This window comes from Protopterus annectens, chromosome 1.part1 (genome assembly GCF_019279795.1).
Source record: "Protopterus annectens isolate FY-2018-M chromosome 1.part1, PAN1.0, whole genome shotgun sequence".
NCBI lineage: Eukaryota > Metazoa > Chordata > Ceratodontiformes > Protopteridae > Protopterus > Protopterus annectens.
In genome coordinates this window covers 942,634,626-942,649,695 of record NC_056726.1, presented here as the reverse complement: position 1 = coordinate 942,649,695, position 15,070 = coordinate 942,634,626, and positions in this window count along the sequence as shown.

Here is a 15,070-nt window from a genome sequence, read left to right as displayed (position 1 = left end):
CTCACAGTTGTCATGTCTGGGATTGGAACTCCTACCTAACTAGTACATCACACTACAGCATTATGCAGTTATAGCATGCATCACAGAGATTACTAGGTTATTCCTTCCCCAAAGGTGTATTTCAAAGTAAATGACATCAGCAGGCTTGCCAAAGAAGGGCAATGGAGGTTGTAGTGACTGTGAATGGCTTCAAAAGCATTGCTCCCTACACAGACAAGCAAACACACATGCAAACATCCACACTTTCCATGTCTGGGAATAGAACTCCTACCTAACTAGTATATATCACTACAGCATTACACAGTTTTAGGACATGCTACAGAGATTATTGGGCTACTTTTTACCCAAAGGTGTATTTCAAAGTGATTGACATCAGCAGGCTTGCCAAAGAAGGGCAATGGAGGTTGTAGGGACTGTGAATGGCCTCAAAAGCATTGCTCCCTATACAGACAAACACACAAGCATCCACACTTGCCATGTCTGGGAATAGAACACCTACCTAACTAATATATCACACTGTAGCATTACGCAGTTATAGGACAAGCCATGGAGATTACTGGGCTACTTTTTTCCCCAAAGATGTATTTCAAAGTGAATGACATCAGCAGGTTTGCCAAAGAAGGGCAATGAAGGTTGTAATGACTTTGAATGGCTTCAAAAGCATTGCTCCCTACACAGACAAACACACACAAACATCCACATTTGCCATGTCTGGGAATAGAACCCCTACCTAGCTAGGTATATCACACTACAGCATCACACAGTTATAGGATGCTCCACAGAGATTAATGAACTACTCCTTCCCCAAAGGTGTATTTCAAAATGAATGCCATCAGCAACCTTGCCAAGGTTGGGCAATGGACACTGTAGTTCATTGGTTCATAGGGTCATATGTTGATACTAGGTTATCGACCCTAGGACCTATACATGCCTAGACATGACATTTCCTTGGCTATGATTTCCCACAATATTTACTTCCCTGCACCCCTGTCTAGCAGGGCAGTTGATATGATTGATCCTCTGGGTAAATTTCCTATCTCCCATCCAATCGTCCACATTCCTTTTGAAGAGGGACAAAGAGGCACTCTGCTTGACATGTATGGGCAGTCTATTCCAGAGTCTGGGGAGCCTCTGGGTCAGGATCACATTCCACCTGCATGCATTGTTCATTGTGATGACAGGAATTGGATCACTGGACCATGTGGCTGTGAGGGTTTGGAATTCTCTAAGTGTAGCGTGTCCAACAGCTGTGGGTTTGACATGGCATGGTATGTCAAGCAGAGATCACCTCTGAGAACACAATATGTGACAGAGTATAGCTGGATGATTTTCAGATGGTCAGAATAGGGCATCTGGTTTAGGCCTGTGGTCATTTCGTGAGGTATGTCTGCAGCCTCTCTACTTGTTGCAGATGTCTTGTGAGGTACATATGTAACGTGCCATTGTAGTCTGTACTGGGTGTACTGAGAGATGACTACAGTGGGACAATGACCTCCTTTTCCTGGATGTAAAGTCCTTAGTGGGGGGTGTGCCACATAGGTAGGTTTCCTGCCTATTGTGGCAATGTGGTTATCAAAGGTGAGACCACTGTCCACCCGTGTACCTAAGTCTTTTATCACATGTTAGGTGTTTAGTGTACTGCCACTATGTAGTACTTCACAGGTACATGCCCCTTTCCATTGGGGATAACTATATATTTCTTAGCATTAATCTTGAGGCCATGGCTCAGGCACCAAGCATATCTTTCTGTAAGGCCCTTCTGTAGAATATCCACATCATGTGGGGATTGAATATTGGCTCCCAGTGTGCAGTCATCTGCCACCTTTGTTTGCCGGTGTCCCTTACTGTTGGACTGTACTTCAGAGCAGTAGATGCCAAACAAGGGTGGTGCCAGGACTGAACCCTAACGTACTCAAACTGTCACTTGTCTGGGGCTCAGGTTGGTGTCACCTACATTTACAGTGTGGGTTCTGTCAATACAGCACTTGGCAGCCCATTGGGTGACATAGGGATTAATGGCCAGCTTGATACATTTATCTATGATTCCAGACTAGGGGATGGTGTTGAAGGCCTTGCGAGGTCCGAATAGGCTGTGTGAACCACCTTACTCTCATCCACAGCTCTGGAGCTGGATTCACAGGTGTCATTCAGGTTGAGGTGATATGGTCGTCCCTTCACAAACCCAACCTGGTTAGGGTCCAGTGTTTGCAGGTTGCCAGTGCCTTTGTTTTAATTTCCATGATAATACATTCCATGACCTTGCGGATCAGGCACATCATACTGCTGGGGCTGTAGTTCCCAGGATCCATGGTGGATCCCCCCTTGTGGACGGGGATAACTGTAGCTGTGCACCACACAGTGGGCATGAAGCCTGAGGTGTGCCTATGATTAGACATGGCACGTAGGTGAGGTGCCAGTTCAGTATGTAGCTCATGTAGTACACAGCCCGGGATGTTGATTGGTCCCATGGCTGCTGTTGTCATAGCTCTGTAGTGTGTGTTTTTTACCTATGTGGCCATTATTACCAGAATATGGCAATCTATCCGTGTTGAGATGGGCCCTTTGGGTGTTGGGAGGGGAGGTGCAGTTTTCACTGAATTGATCTACCAGAATATTGGCAATATCCCTGGGAGCAGTATATTTAATAATAGTCCAACCAGCTGCCAACGATAGAAATAAGCAATAAGCAAACACCAAAATACCAAAATACGCTGAAACACATCCGTTTAATAGCAAAGCTTTCAGGTACAAACCTTTTATCAATACTCATACAGGTTACAAATAAAATCAAACATTTAAATAGAAGCCAACAAAGCACATGACCAGCAGCCAAAGATCATGTGATGAAAATTTGTGTTTAAAAAATATATATACATAAACTTTAAAATACAATTATTTCAGTACTGAATGTTGTAATTTCACTAATATAGGCTTTAGTGTGACAGCAACATTCAAACCAGGCATCTTGTCAGCTGAAAGTCTTAAAATCCATTCAAATTCTTTTAAATCTAATAAATTGTTAATGTCACCCCCCCTCATGGATACACACACTCTATCAATAACGCGAAATCTAAACTTGTGTTGATTGCCACATAAGGATATATGTCTATATAAGGCATTCCTATCATTCCCTCTCCGTATCTCAGACTTATGCTCAATGATACGTTTTTTTAATCTTCTCGTAGTCTTACCTACGTAAAAACATTGGCAAGACGTGCATGTAGCTAAATATATCACATTAGTTGAAATTCATGTTGCCATGAGATTAAACTTGTATATAATCCCACTTACTGGATGCTTAAAGTTTAAGCTATTTTCTTTATCTATTATATCAGGGCAGCAACTACAGTTGAGACATTTTGAAGTTCCATATGTATTAATATTATTCACTTCAGTTGAATTTTTAAAATCCTTGTAACCAAGCTTACATTTAAAATTTGCCATGTTTTTATAAGAAAAAAGTGGTCTGTCACCAATAATGAATTTAATTTCACTGGATGCCAATATAACAACCCAATTTTTCTTTATAATGTTCCTTACAAACCTAGTCATACAACTAAAAGTAGTAACATATCTTAGGGTCTCACAATTTCCATGTGCCACAATATTTTCATTCTGGTGTTCATCCATAAGAAATAAAGGTTTTAAACCTAAATGCCTATTATTTATAGTATCCATTTTAGCTGTTTCTAATAAGCTGTCTGGATAACCACTATTTCTAAATTCATTAATGGTTTCATCCAGCTGTGACATGAAGAGACTATCATTCGTGTTAAGTCTACATATTCTATTGAATTGTGATTTAACTATACCATTAAAAACATGTGATGCATGCATGCTGGTATAGTGAACATACCTGCATGCATTTACCACTTTTTTATGTACTGTAGTATACATTACGTTGTCCTGTATCCCTATTTTAAGATCTAAGAAATTAATGAACACATCAGAAAATTATATTTTAAACTTTAAGATAGTAGTGGATTCATTCAAAAAGTGTACAAACTGTAACAGATCATCCACATCACCTTTCCATATGAGGAAACAATCGTCCACAAACCGTTGATAAAATAATATATTATTGACATATGGACTAGTGTCATTTACGACAAACTTCTTTTCCCATATAGAAAGTACCAAGTTTGCATACGTGTTAGCTACGGGCGTACCCATAGCAGCACAGTATTTTGCATATAAAATTGACTATCAAATAAAAAAATATTATTATTCAAAACTAGGTTTAATAATAAACATAATGTTTCAATATCCCTTGTTACAAACGTAGAAGAGTTGTTTAAAAACTCACGAATTGATTCTATCCCAAACTCATTAGGTATAACTGTAAACAAGGATGTTATATCTAAAGTTACCAGTAAAAGCCTACTGTTCTGCACTACATCCTTGTCCATATTATTATACCATGCTCTTAGTTTTCTAATAAAATCTGGTGTATCTTTCAAGATGGTATCACATTTTTCTAATAAAGGCTGCAACCTTCTATGTAAATAGACTGAAATAGGTTCAGTCAACCACCCCTTCCCAGAAACAATAGGTCTCATCGGTGGTTGAGATAGTGACTTGTGAATCTTAGGTAAACCATATAATTGTGGGACGACTGGACAAGGGACAGTAAAAAAATGAAATAAGTCAAGTATATTTAATACCATCCTGTTGTAGCTCACAGCATTTCTGAGCATTTCCATTTAGATTCCTCACATAGCTATAGAACGGCTTGTTGTTGTCTTTGGCATCTTTGGCTATATTATGTTCATAACTAGCTTTCGTGGATGTTATGAGGGGTCTCTGCCGCTTACTTTAGCTGGTAAGGGAGTATTTTGCATCTTGGAAATTCCCCCGTTTCTGCAACAGATTCATTCTTTTTTTGTACAGTGTGTTTATGGCAGGGGGCCACCACATTGGCTTTCTTTTCTTGGTGGGGAGCATCTTGGTTCAATATTGGATGGCACAATTCATGCATGAGTGGATGTGCTCATACAGTGCCTTCATGTATGATTCAGCAGTCATCCTTTCAGTTTCCATCTGCAAGGGTGTCATGACGTTAGTCACGTCTGACACGTGTAGCATGACATTGGGTTTGGAGATGTGTGTTACGGAGGTTACCTTACTGGGGTGTTGGGGAGGGATGTTGATGTTAAGGGTGATTAGCTCATGGGCAGACCTGATCACTGATGAGGTGCCCATAGGTGTGGAGCATTGATTTCCCATGCTGGTAATGACCAGGTCTAGGATATATATGAGCCCCTGGTGGGACTATGGGTTACTTGATCCAGGGCATTGGGAATTATGACTTCCAAGAACCACTGGGCACATGTGTTGGTACACAAGTAGTTTTCCCAGTTAATGGCAGGGTAGTGTAAGTCACCCAGTATTAGGGTGTTTGCTTGTATCATAATATTTCACAGTATGTTTCAAAAGCTGTAGTGGGTATCATGGGGCATGGTGGGAGATCTGTAGCAAGCTATACAATTTGGAATGCAGTCTAGCCTACTGTTAGTTGCACCAGGGGTATTTCAGACACATTCTGTTGGGCAAGTAGCCTGGTGGTGTGAATATCCTTGGTGAATATGGATACTCCTCCACCTTTATTGTTTTGATCCTGGTTTGCTGGCCAACAGGTGTGGTGAGAGCTGTACCTGGTATTGCAGGGGTGCACTCTGGAGGCTTGGATCAGGTCTCTGTTACTGCACAGTTATCGATATTCTCCATTTTTAGGTGTGCGTAGTGACTGTGAATGGCCAAAAAAGCATTTATCCCTACACACATACAACCAAAGAGTTTCACATTTGCTATATTTGGGAATAGAACTCCTATGAAACTAGTATATCACACTACAGCATTATGCAGTTATAGGACACGCTACAGAGCTTATTGAGAGACTCCTTCCCCAAAGGTGCATTTCAAAGTGAATGACATCAGCAGGCTTGCCAAAGAAAGGCAATGGAGGCTGTAGTGACTGTGAATGGCCTCAAAAGCATTGCTCCCTACACAGACAAACAAACACACACACAGAAACATCCCAACTTGCCATGTCTAGGAATAGAATCTCTACCTAACTAGTTTATAACACTACAGCATTATGCAGTTATAGGACGCGCCACGGAGATTACTGGGCTACTCCTTTCCCAAAGGTGTATTTCAAAGTGAATGACATCAGCAGCCCTGTCAAAGTAGGGCATTTTAAATTGTAGTGAGTGTGACTGACCTAAAAGGCATTGATCCCTACACAGGCACACACTTGCCACATCTGGGATTAGAACTCCTACCTAACTAGTACTTCACACTACAGCATTAAGCATTTATAGGATGTGCCACAAAGATTACTAGGCTATTACTTCCCCAAATGTGTATTGCAAGGTAAAGACATCATCAGGCTTGCCATAGTGGGCAATGGGGAGTGCAGTGTGTGTGTGCATGGGCCATAACCCATCTAGAGGCAGACACACAACACTCAGGCACACACAGGTTTATAACTGCTAGATGACTACTGACTTGTACAGTCATGTTTCACAGTTAGCGCAAGCACCACAGACACTATAGTGCTGAGGGATACCAGAGGCAAATGTCTACGGTGATTGACATTTGCACATCATGTTGTTTTAGCCAACTGGATGTGTGCTGGGTGAGACAGGCCTCATGATGGAAGGCTCTTTGTCACTGTCACTCTCTTCCACACATCTATGGAATGTGTATTTTGGCCTACTATTGTGTGTTGCCCTTGGATATATGTGTGTATTCCTATCCAATGTGTGTGCAAAGCATGACTGGTGTGTACTGAAGAGTGTATGCACTAACATCTACGACTGTCAGATATGTATGGTCCACTGTTGTTGCCAGACATGGGCTTCATTTCTGTAAGTGTGGGAGCATGCCCAGTATGACCTTCTGTATTGAATGTGTGAATCCATTCCAGGTAGATTGTACTCCAGTGCAGACTTTTGTGTTCTACACCTACAGCTAGCAAACTGTTTCTGCAGGATATCTGTAGATCGGTTGACAATATGGGGTCAAAATGGGCAAAGGATAGTGGGTTACTGTATCGGGTAATTGTGTCTGTGCTGCTTCTGCTACACGGTCCTGGTGTTAGCAGAGATATTCAGACATATGTACTGTTTTACCCTGTGATGTTTTATATCACCAAGTACTGTCAGGTATACATATTTGCTTGCAGCGATGTCCTAGGGAGCACAGGGTGAATGCAGCTGTGCCCAGTATTGTGGTCAGGAGCCTACATATTCTTGCACAATCATACCATTCTGGAGGGGAAGCTGCAGACACTTGCTGCTGGGTCTGTGTAAATGGTTCAGCACCTTGGTACAGTGGTGGCAAAAGATCCCACGCTTGTACAGCCATCCACGTGACAGTATGGCCATATCCAGCTGTGACCATACCTCACAGCTGTACAGATTCACACAGGTTACCCAGAGGCAGGGGTCATAATTCTGGACATTACCTCTTCACATTGTGGTTTACGAGCAGGTTTGTAGCCACCCATTCTAGTGTTTACAGCCAGAGATAGTATGTGCACACGGCTGTTTTTTGGACTTCACACACTCCATGCTGCCCATGCTCCCACCCCTCCCTCTATTATTCTATCCTCTTCCATACATTATGCAAACGTTATCTGATATGTTCCCTATTGTATCGCCTCATCCCAGAAGTAATTTGGTGTTTGTCCACAGTTCATGTAGTAGGACATGGTGGACATGTTACTGTGATTTGTCCACATGGTCTTGCATTTGGGTTCTGTGGACTGTGTTATATTGTTATTTAGGAGTCCATGACATAACATACATTGGCAGTATGGGTGAGACACAGGCCTTTGGCAGAGGACTGTAGGCCATTTGGTAGGGATGCAGGCCAGCTGTAGCAGGCTGTTGAATTCTGTCACTCCTACAGTCCCAGACTGCAGTACATATTCCCCTGGGGTGACAGGGTAGCTGTGCAAGGTGTTTATGCCAATACATTCTGTCATTATTGATCCAGTGGTGTGGATGCTGACAGGGTGCAGCTTACAACTAGGGACACACCTGCATGGGACACCTGTTCTGCATGCTGCATTCTTTCGTTATTGCCATACAGAGGTGGGGGTCATATCGCACCCATTCCCAACAGCAGGGATAAGACTGGAGAGGTACCTGTGGGTGGTGGTGGGGTGAGCTGGGTGCATGTGTGCTATGGACACTACTAGCATCTCACTCACAGATATGCATGGGGCATTCCACTTATGCTGGCTTGTGCAGTGACATCAGCTGTTTCTCAATACTTTATTCCTATGACCTTTGTGGTCTGCCAGTGTTTGGCCAGACGACATTGGTATTCCCTACTACAAGCCCAAATAATGTGCTGCAAACCTGTATGTACACTTCCAAGGGTGTGTCCATTTGACAGTTACATATTATACACAGTCTGTCTGGGGTACTTCCCCCTGTGTACTGCTTGTATGTCTGGGCCAACATTCATGCCATGTCCATCTTTCAGATGGCGACACATATTACTTCCAAACATTTACTATGGCTTACTGCTGGAATGTGTTTTGCTGGGAAGGATTGTGTTTGGCACTGCAGTTGTGAGAACTTGGCCCTGTCATTGGTAGTACTGGGCAATGACTACCAGGACAAACCTCACCATGCATACATACTGACCACTCTCACACAATATACTACACACACCAACCTAACACACACAGACCTGCGTATTGTACTACACATGCTACAATCTACCTTGCTACCTTGGCCAGCTCAGGTAATCTGTGCTCCACTGTTATTATACCTACACATACATGTTACTACATTTCTACATAGGATTGGGTGGGGGGGCACACCTGACTGTTACTACATTTCTACATAGGATTGGGGGAGCACACCTCTCCATTACTACATTTGTACATGGGATTGGGGGGCACACCTGATTGTTACTACATTTTTACATAGGATTGGGGGGCACACCTGACTGTTACTACATTTCTACATATGATGGGGGGGCATATCTAACTGTTACTACATTTCTACATAGGGTTGGGGGGGCACACCTGACTGTTACTACATTTCTACATGGGATTGGGGGGGCACACCTGACATTTGTACACATTTTCTAAGACTGTACTGTTTTTTCAGGTACTCCATTTCATTCTGTATTGTAACCTATCATGCTGACTAGAGGCATATCAGTGTACTACAGGTCTTAGGTTTGATTGACCTACATTTCAGTTTCTGACTTCTTACTCTTCAGAACTAACATCCTGCTACCTAAACTGTTGTAGTCTGTCTGTGTAGGTCTGGGGGGATGTTTTCCATAGCCATCAATCAGAGGCCTTAGCACAGCCTTTGTTTTCATTTGTCTATGTCTGTCCTGCTGGCTGAGAGTGTTGTTGGGTATGTGAGCATCCCTGATTGGCATGTGTGTGTCCTATGGACACACACGTGGCCCAGCACATTTCCTGCAGTGGTTTTGTCACCTTGTCTACTACTATCTACTATGGTGACACCAGTATTTGTTACAGATCTCATGCTGCCACTGTAGGTGTCTACTATCTGCTGGCATCCCATTCAGCCACCCGATTCCCTTGCATGCTCACATCCATACCATAGATACAAGTAACAACACATACTACTCCATTTGGCAATTGTTAGGAAGAGTGACTTACTTTGTGGCTGTGCCAGTATTGAGGATGGTGCTGGAGGGTTGACCATGTCAGATGCACATAGAACACTCCCTATACATGGTTAAACACAGGTAGTGTCATGTTTGGCATCCATTTTACTGTATGTGCAAGTCAGAGAAAGGTGTCATTCCCTGGGTACCTACCGTGTCAGTGTATGTGCTATGAGTTGCCTCTTTGCCAAGGCCTGGTCATACTGGGCACACCTCCTTCTGCCTACTGGGGCAGGCTCAGGTTGTTCCTCCTCCAAGTCACTCTGTGCCTATGCAGGCCTTGGCAATGGTGGGGGGCTGTGTGGCCCTGCCCCATGCTGTTCCTGCTGCAGCTGTTTCCGCAGGATCATATTGTCTAGCATGGCACATGCTATGACAATTTGGGTACATGTAGCTGATGAGTACTGCAAGGCTCCACCAGATGTGTCCAGGCACCAGAACCATGACTTGAGCATCCCAAACACATGCTCTATTATGATTCTAGTCTGTGCGTGTGCCTCATTATGGAGTTCTTGTTTGGGTGTGTGTGCATTTATGATGGGTGTCATCAGCCACGGCTCCAGTGCGTAACCAGCATCCCCCACTAGGTGACTGTAAGGGATGTCCCCACTGGCAAATCTCTGGTACAGCTGTGTCAGATGCCAGATGTGGGAGTCGTGATAGCTTCCAGGACAGCCAGCACACACATTCATTATAATGCCATGGGCATCACACACGACCTGGCAGTTGATGGAGGGGAAGCCCTTGCGGTTGATGTAGAACCTACCCCACTCACCAGGTTGTGCTTTGATGCATATGTGCGTGCAGTCTATAGCACCCATTACCTCATGGTATTCTCTTTGGTGGAAGAGATGCATATTGCTGGCCAACGCCTCATAGGTGTTGTGGAACTATACGTGCTCACCGGCATGTGCTGACATGGCATCCAGGAAATGGTGGATTACCCTGGATGCTGATGCCTGTAAGATCCCCATGATATCCCCAGTTGGCCTTTGGATGGTACCTGTGGCTAGTATTCTTAGTCCTACACATACCTTGGTATCCACTGGGATGGGTTCCTCTCTGTTAGTTCTGTGTGTGAGGTGTGGCCCGCACAGCTCAACAATTTGCTGTAGGAGGTCCCTGTCCACCCCATAGTGCTCCACTATCTTCAGCTCATGTAGCCCCTGGTAGATTACCCTGGGTCTGTACATTCCTTCTCCTCACTGTGGGTTGGTTGACAGCATTCTCCTCCTCACCACCGTCAGCCTCTTCCACATGTTGATTTATGATAGCTGTTGCAGCCCCAATCATTTTGTTGCTTTTGTTTAGTAAAATTTCCCTTCTTGTGTACACCGGTGGTATAGAGTATGTGGAAAAAGGTGTTTGCATAGTTTATAGTGGTGTGTTGGGCTGGGTTGGTCTGCTGCCTGTGTAATTGGCTAATTCTGATACATTTCACCTGCCAGCTATGCTAGTTCTCCTTGATTACCTTCCTACTGCTGTTTTCCCTTCCCATTGCCTTACTGTTTAAGCCAGGAGCGTGCCACACAAACACAGTGCTCAGATGTGCAAAGAGCTGCTATTTCCTGGTTTACATTTTTTTTCCATTAAAACACAGTGCATGGCATGCACACCCGCTTAGGCAATGTAAAGAGTGCTAGGCAGCCTCAGACACACCCTCTTGCTTAGCTTTGCTAATAAGCTTAGGGCAAACCTGAGTCACAGGGCTACAGTAGGCTTATAGTATGCCTGACACACCCCTCTATGATGTCAGCTAGCTCTTAGGCTTGCACCATGGTCTTCCTGCTCCTACATGGTTAGGTGCAGGCTAGCCATGAGGGAGAATCTGGGATTCAGTATTATTTCCCTCATTTGCATGGGATTGCCTGCTAATGCATAGTTATAAGTCCCACACTCAGCCTTCCCCCTTAGCAACCACTATTCACTGGCCATGTTGTCTTCTGCCTGCCATTGAGTATAATGGCAAAATAGTGATTGTGGATACAATGCTTATTTCAGTTTTTTTTATTTTCGGCCCAGTCCCGTTTGCACGCCTCTGCCCTATGCTTAAACAGCAGAAATCGGCTAAAAAAAATAAAAGTTTTTTTTTTATTTTGGCAACTGTTTTCCATGCCAATGGCCATATATTTGGCCATTGGCATGCTTTCATCATAATATACACCCTTTATTTGGTGCTGTCATGGGCCTGTTTTGTAGTTTGCAGGAATGTACTTGATTACTATCCGAGTACATTATTGCAGACTACACTAGTCCTGCACGGCCGGCTGCCAGTTTTCTGGATCGCATATTCACCTCATTTGCATGGTTTTCACCTACAAAATGGGGTAATTTACATAGGGTCCTTATTAGATCCCCGAAAAATCAAAATCTTGAATGCTCATATGAGCGGAAATGCAGGTAATTGAAATTGCTATTGTGAGATCGCTGTACAGTGAAGATTGGAAATTTGCCCTTTCCTCACTGTAGTGCGATCTCAGAGTTGGAATATATTTTTAGCGGGGGGTGTTTGGGGGAGGCACAGCCCCTCGCAATAGCGATTTCGATTATCTGCTTTTTCGCTCATATGAGCATTCATGATTTTGATTTTTCATCTATGTAATATAGACCCATTTGCATACAGGAGCTGTGTCCATGCAGGAATAGTGCAGAAGCGCTCGTGCACATCCCTTGAGCTTATTCCTGGATCGCACGGCAGCCATATTGCCTCCAGCAACTCCTGCACTATTCCTGGATGCCATGCAGAGCTTGCTGAATCTGGGAGATGATCTTTCAGACAGTTTTAATAACTAATAGTGGGTGTTGGGGAACCACAGCCTCATGTCGTTTTTTTTTGCCCAAACTGAGAAATTCCCTTAGTGCATGTATATTGATGTGTCAATGTTTTGTTGTCGATGTTAATGATGTCAGTATTTGTTCCTGTCGATCATATTTAGTATACACACACACACACACACACACACACACACACACACACACACACACACAAGGTTTTATTTTTAATCAAAAACTATATTTTAGTTAGAGACTGTATTAGGCTGCTACAGATTGCGGTCATATATTTTTCTCTAAGCAGGTGTTGTCTCTAAATTTATCAGTGGTTTTGAGTATTAGACTCCATTTCATGGGAATGTTATGGTATCAGTTTTCTGACTTTAAAATAACTTCTGTCAGATGGTGAATCAAAAGCTCTTGGCAACAAACTTACCATTTTTGTCATGTTGCACCAAGAGAAATGTCATCCTTCTCCTGTTGCACCAGAAGAAAACAGGAAAACAAGTTAAAAATGTCGCATACAACATGAAAAAAAATGTCTGCTGGAAAAAGTACTAGTCACAAATACATAGTATATCACCAGTGAATCAACAGACTTTGATGAGCTATAGATTATCATATTGTCAGTGCAGTGAAGGTTTGCAATGGTCTACAAATTCTCAGTCTCATTTGTTACACTGTGTGCCTGTCACACGAGTCACTTTCATATGCCTATGACTACAGTTAGTTGATAAAAAATAGTTCACTAGTGCATTGTTTAACATCCCCCACTTTTTCTATCATTGCTTTATCCTTTATACTTGTCAGTTCAATGGAGACTATCTCAGTAGCCAGCAGCTAGTGGGTACAAGGGTGTTTAACCAGATCTGAACAGGGTGTCCGTCTATCACTGAATGTAGATGCACACCTATGCACTGCATGCACTCCTATGGGCAATTAGGAAGATTGCTACTCAGCCTACTGTATGTCATTGAAAAGAAACTGGAGCTTCTGCAGAAAACCCACATGGACAGAAAGCGCAAATGCAGACTTTGCACAGATGGCACTCAACCAAGAACTGGACTACTGAACATCTTTTTCAGGTAGCCTTGCTACTCAGTGGGCCACTGTGCCCCCCTGTCTGTTTGTTCTTCTTTCAAATTTTCCCAGTTAGGGGTCCCAACAGTGGAACTCCGGTCCGCTAATGATTGGCAGTAGATTTTTATTGTGCGGAGGTGCCAACTCGACGCCCAACCTTCAACGAAGGCACACCCATTCACGCATGTCTTTCGAAGGCCACTCGACCACGGGGAGGACATGCAGACTCCACACAGAAGGTGCTCCAGCCGAGAATCGAATGGGAGAACCTTTGCTGTGAGGCGACAATGCTACCGCTGCACCACTGCGGCTTCGTTTAACTGTCTGGTATAATTTCTAATTTGGGTTTTTAAAGAAATATTGCATCTATCTCTCTCTCTGTGTGTGTATATATATATATATATATATATATATGTAAATAAATACACATAAACATATATATGTATAGGTCCATAGATTTGGTTACTAGGCTAGCGTCCCTAGAGCCATTACGAGCCTAACCATGTTGATCCCGAGTTGCATCAGTTGTCCTTGGATAGATTGACATATTTGCAGAGTGAGTCTATGATCATCACCGACTACCCATGTCCATGAGGGATATGGGTGCCACCCCTGGGATGAATTTGTGGTCTCCCATCCATTTGTCTAGTTTGCACTTGAATAGGGTCAGTGAAGTGCTGTGCTTCACATGAATTGGAAGTTTATTCTAGAGCAGAGGCAATCTCTGGGATATATGTCTCTCCAGCATGCTCTGTTAATGCCACAGACTAGGTTAAGATCCCTAAAGTGAGTGACTCTTGTGCCACTTGACTTGTGGATGTGCAGCATTTCCATCAGGGTAGGGTCAGAGACTGCCCTACAGGCAAGGCACAAGTCACCTCTCAGCAACTTATATGATACAGAATACAGTGACATGGCTTTCAGTCTATCCACTTAACTCATGGATTGGAGCCTTTGCATTCTCTTGGTGAGAAGTCTCTGTGGTGTCACCAGTTGCTACAGGTTTCTGGTGAGGTACATACAGAAGGGAGCATTATACTCTATTAATGGTATGATGAGGGTCGAGTACAGTGGAGTTATAACATCCTTAGACCTGTATGCAATACCCTTGCTTATGTTGTGTTCAATGTAAAAGGCTTTTCTTACTACTGTGGAAACTTGGTGGTCAAAGTTCAGATTGCTATCTACCTGTGTTCCCAGATCTCACACCACTGAGTTTGAACTTAGAGGGGGTGCTGTCAATATTGTAACTACCAGGGAATTCTGCTTTGCCAAAAGGGATAATGATAATGCACTTTTTTGCTTTTAGTTTTCTACCATGACTTCATCATCAGTCAGTTGTTAGTTCCTCCTGTAATATGTTAACATTGTTGGGGGACTCAGTGATTGCACCCAATCTGCTATTATCAGTGAACTGGGTAAGCCAAAGGCCATCTGCTTTAGCCTCGACTTCTGAGAAATAGATTCCAAATAGTAAAGGGCCCAGCAGAGATCCTTGTGGTACACCACTGGTGATGGGTCTACTGATTCAGGTGGAGTCACCAAC